We start from the raw sequence: 5,419 nt of genomic DNA on the forward strand, positions 1-5,419 counted from the left end.
TGAGAAAGAGCAACAGGGAGATTGTTTGATGCAAAACGTCCACTAGAAAGGCTTCCAGTAGGCTGTTGAACCCAACTAGAAGGAACATTATTTATTGTAGAGTTTCTAGATGCAAGTGTGCCAGGCATGTTGGGAACATTAAAGCTCTCATGAAGGTTATGTAGCCTTTGAATAGTTCCTGTAAAAGGAAATTTCTATATTATATAAAATTTGATGGAAAATATAGAGCAATACTCAGCAAAATCAACTCACTTGTGTGATGAAAAATAGGGGAGGCTGCACCAGATTGAGCAGAAAAAGATGTAGCAAAAGAACGCCCAGTACTGTCTGGAAGATTTGAAGCTGATCCGTTCAGAGATGACTGCAGATAAGTTAGATAAATTTTACAAGCACCAGGAATATGCATGTGACCATATAAATCATGCCACTCGTGGTCCAAGTTTAGATATGACAGTAAGCATTCACAAAACTCAGAACCAAGACCAAACAATTGGCATACAAAAAATGCAAGACTCAAGTGAGACAAATAGAGGATACATGTAGAACTAAACATAACTAAAGGGAATTGAGTGAATGCCCAAATTATCAGTCCAGAACAATTTATCTCCAAATTTTTGTGGTCCTCTTTATAAATAGATTTGTATCTTGATAGCCAAAAAACAAAAGAATAAAAGAAAGATGTAAGATGGTCTTCCAATCACCCTCCATAAATAGTTTAACTATACATGCTAGAAATTGCTCCATACAACATAGCAAGAAACCATATAAAAAGTGGATATGTTTTAAGCCCTGCCTTTCTGCATTTCTTGTTGGATAAGAAACTGATGTATTACAAGGCCAAGTCCTGTGACTTTCACATTAAACTGAAAAGGATGGATGAGTTGAAAACAAGAAAAATATATTTAAATAAAAAATAAAAAATAAAGAAGAAACATTTATTTAAACTACTTTTACATTTTAGGATACACATATTTATGTAAATATGTTAACCAAATACATAAATTTATACATACATAGAACGTTAATTAATCTTGTGTTTAATGGAAAATGAAGTTAATGTAACAAATAATTTATATTACCAATGTGTTCAAAGGAATGTGGTGCTATGGTGGTTCACTTCACCGGCTGGAACATGTGTTTTGCCGGTTTTTGCAAACACATATTTTACCGTCCAAAAACATGACTAGCGAATGGGTTCATCGGTTGAACTAGCCAGTCTAATCTGGTTTCAAAATATTGCCGAGAGGTCTATGCCTTCAATTAAATATTAATTCTACAGTGACACAACATATTTAAGGTTTCAAATCTTTAAACTGTGAATCTCACTGTGACTGTAGCATTGAGTTCACAATATACATAATCAATAGATTCTCATCAATGCAATTGATAATTAACATTCATGTTCCCATATATTATATTTATACAAGCAAATAAATGTCTAAAGTGCATCCTGACACCCCCCCCACTAATCCTAATCAATAAAATAATAATGCGTATGCTTGTTGTCTTTCCCTTTAATTTAGGCTTGTTGGAAATGCTCAAGTTCCTCAGTAACTATTTTTTAAAGCGCAAAATGCTCCATTAATTTCAGATAAGGAGATTGCTAGGCAACTAAAAGCACAAAGGCAAGCAAACTTAAAACTAGAATCATAAACATGGTGTCAAGATTTAGTCACTAACTGCAACTAATAATACCAAATCTAGATTCCAAAAGGAATCATGAATGAAACTAAAGTAGTCATGGGGCTATTAATGCTTTAATGCTCCATTATTTTAGTCATGGGGTTATTATCAAATGCATCCATCTTCAAACAACTATGTTTTTCCACAAGCACAAATTTAGTCAATTAACATCAATCATACTGATATTACAGAGTGAAGCTCATACAACAATCAAAAATCAACCTAACAGATTACAAACAATTCAAAAATCAATGACCCACATCACATGTAGACTACATTTTCAAAACAAATTAAATGCATAATGGGGAAAATAGCAATTTTAGCTACATCCATCGCAAATCCATAACGCCTCTGTTTCTGACAGAAATATGTTTGCACACTTGTCGGCAAAAATATTCAATCCAATAATCATAGTTTTGAATTTTATCCGTTACGTAACACATTAAAACTAGATAAGGGAATGGATACAAATACAGTTGCCCCATCTTTCCCACCTCCACCCAAAAAAAAAAAAAACTGGAAAGCCACTTCAGAATTCTAATTTCGCAAACTTTTGAGTACCGACAATCACACAACGCGTCGACCAAAATAACCCCTTCGAGTACCGACAAAAACAATTACGTGTAAACCCAGTCCAAAACCCACAAAAAAATAAAACAAACACTACATCTATTGCTTCACATGTGTAGCCGAACACGAATAATTTCAAATGAAAAAATATTACAATCAATTACCTTTTAGATAGTTACTTTAAATTACAAAGGACAATATAGATTGACCGAAGATAATTCAAAGGAAAAACACAGAATAACAAGTTACCAGTTGGCCCATTAAGCATAAAAACAGTGAAGTTACCCCCAATTTTCAAGTGTAGATATGGAAGCAAGAGGAGTACGAAACACACACACACGGAAATAGTAGACATCAAATTTGGAATTGAAGTGGCCATCATAATGGCCTAATATTTATAAACAGATCATAATTGCAAAAGTATTGAATCAATTATCAAACCAAAACCCAGAACTAGATTTCAAGGGAACAAACCCAGTTCTTAATTTACAGATTATGAAGATTAAAAAAAAAAAAAAAACCACAGAACTTGTTTTCCCTGAGAAACATAATAAAAATAAAAAAAAATAAAAAAATCCTTTTTAACATAAATATTGATTCAAATTCTTTTAACATAAATATTGATTCAAGTTCCTTCATTATTTCTGTCATGGAAATTCTTTATACTGAGTTCAAAATTTAGGATCTTTGTAAATATTAACTATCCTAGATCATTAATTCACCATTTCAACACCAGCAAATCATCGAACACCTTCAAAGCATAAAATGGAAGGACTTATATTCCAACATTTCATAGGCTTCAATATATATATATACACATATACATATTACAGAAGAGGGAGTTGAAGAGAAAAACAGACCTATGCAAAGAGTTGAAGACAAAGGGAGAACGATAAAGGGAGATTTTCGGTGGTCGGCGATTCACGGATAGAGAACGACATACGGAGATTTTTGGTGGTCGTCGATGGTCAACCAAGTCGATGGTCAATAGCAGCACCCACGTTGGTGGTCAGCGGTGGCACCCAGGTCGGCACTCAGCAGCAGCACACAGGCGGCTAGTTTCGCTAGGTCAGGTCGGTGCTCCTCTGTCTCTACTCTTTCTTCTTTTGTTTAAGGGGTTGGGGATTGGGGATTTGAGATCGTGAGTGAGAAACAAACGGGGGGAAAGAAAGGGGGGAATTAGAAAGAGCGGGAAAACGAAAAAGAAAATGAAGAGGAGAGCCAAGATATACGTCGTCTTATTTATTTTTTATTAAAATAATTTTTTTTTTAGTTAATGAAACTTTTTTATTTATTTATTTTTAGTTATTAAGGTTGAAAATTTATTTGTTTCATTTTTATTTTAATGAAAAAAAATTTATTATTATTAGTTTTTATTTGGTAGAAGTAGAGGTAATTTTTGGGAGATTTTTGAAATTGGGAATTTTTGGTTTAAGGGATTGGGGATTGATGATTTGAGATCGTGAGAAACAAAAGGAGGAAAAGAAATTGGAGAATTAATGAGCTAGAAAATGAAATTTTTTTGGTTAAAATAAATTTATTTTTTTGTAGCTAATGATTTTTTTTTTATTTTTCATTTTTTTTAATTACTAAGGTTGAAAATTTATTTGTTTCATTTTTATTTTAATAAAAAAATTATTGGGCTCGTTTGGTTTGATTTTCTGAAAAAAATTTGGGAAATTTTCTCTACAAATAAGTTTTCAAAAATAATCAAACCAAACAAATTTTCTCAAAAAAATTTCTCAAAACTTGTAAACCAAACAAGTTTTCCAAACAAATCTCTCTCTCACACATATCAAATCAATCACTTTTTCCAAAACTCTATCTCAAAATAATTTTCCAAAACATCTTTTAAAAAAAACCAAACCAAACATGTTTTCGTACTTTTTATCTCTAAAACACATCTCTCAAACACAAACCAAACATACCCATTATTTTTTTATTTCGAAGAAGTAGGGGTAATATTTTAATAAAAAATATTTTTCCGCGGCTCATTTTTTTTTTTTTTTTTTGTTACTAAAAACCATAAACTAATTTTTTGTGGTAGATGAAAGGGAACGACAGTGAAGGTGGTGGATAAGAGGTGATGGTCGTAGCAGTCGTGGTGGTCGTGGCGGGGGCGAAAGAGATTAGTGGTGAAGTTGTGGTAGTAGTAGAGGAGATGGAGTGGCGATGGTGGATGAGAGGTAATGGTAGTAGTAGTGGCAGTAGTGGTGGTGGTCATAGTTCCACCCATTGATTTAAGTATGGTGTTTGTTTTAAGCTTTTAAATCATAATTCTACATCCATTTTTCAAAACTCAATTCAAAATATAATCATCACTTTTCAAAACTTATAGAATAATGACTTGGACCCCATTTTTTACTCACCCCCTTGACCCCCTCTTCCCATGATTGGTCCCTTTTTCTTTTTCTTTTCTTTTTTTTTCCTTCTCCTCCAATCACCATCCGCCATGTGTATGTGAGGGGTGGTGGGGGTGGTGATTGGAGGGGGTCTCAATCATCGCCCAAACTTATAACCAAACACATAATTTAAAGCTCTTTTCAAAACTTAATTCAAATCAATTTTTTTAAATATTTAAAAAATATTTTAATTTTGTGAGAGACAGATAAAGAAAAGAGATAGAGACAGAGACAGAGTGATGAATGAGAGAGAGACAAAGTGGTTGCTAAAAGTGTATTTTCTTATAGTAGATCGATAAATCAAGAAAGAGCTCGATAAATAGAGAAGATGAGAGGGAGAAAGTGAGCAAGGCGAACATAGTGAGGGAGAAATAGACAAGCAGACAGAGTGAGAGAGAGAGAGAGAGATAGACAGAAAAAGAGAGAGAAACAAGAGATAAGCGAGAGATAGACAAAAAGAAAGAGAAATAGAGTGAAAAGAGATAAGCGAGAGAGAGACACAGAAAAAGAGAGAGACAGAGAAAGAAGAGAGATAAAGAGAGATAGAAAGATAAGAGAGAGAGAAGAGAGATGAGCGAGAGAGACAGAGAGAGAAGACAGATGAGAGAGATAGAGAGCAGAGAGATAGGCGAGAGACATAGAGAGAAAAGGAGAGAGAGAAACAGACATATAGAGAAAGAAGAGTGATAAGTGAAAGAGATAAAGAGAAAAGACAGAGATAGAGACAAAGAGACAGGAAGATGAAAAAATAAATGAAAAGAGAA

General features: G+C 33.4%; 1 non-coding gene across 1 annotated transcript; it reads left to right on the top strand.

The window, feature by feature from the left end:
• Positions 1-252: 252 nt before the first annotated feature.
• LOC145796479 (small nucleolar RNA snoR35) lies at positions 253-333 on the top strand. Its single transcript, XR_014336949.1, has one exon. It is a non-coding gene; the product is annotated as a small nucleolar RNA snoR35 (small nucleolar RNA).
• The last annotated feature ends 5,086 nt before the right edge of the window (positions 334-5,419 follow it).

Source organism: Camellia sinensis, chromosome 7 (genome assembly GCF_055761805.1).
Source record: "Camellia sinensis isolate YWXY chromosome 7, ASM5576180v1, whole genome shotgun sequence".
Classification (NCBI taxonomy): domain Eukaryota; kingdom Viridiplantae; phylum Streptophyta; class Magnoliopsida; order Ericales; family Theaceae; genus Camellia; species Camellia sinensis.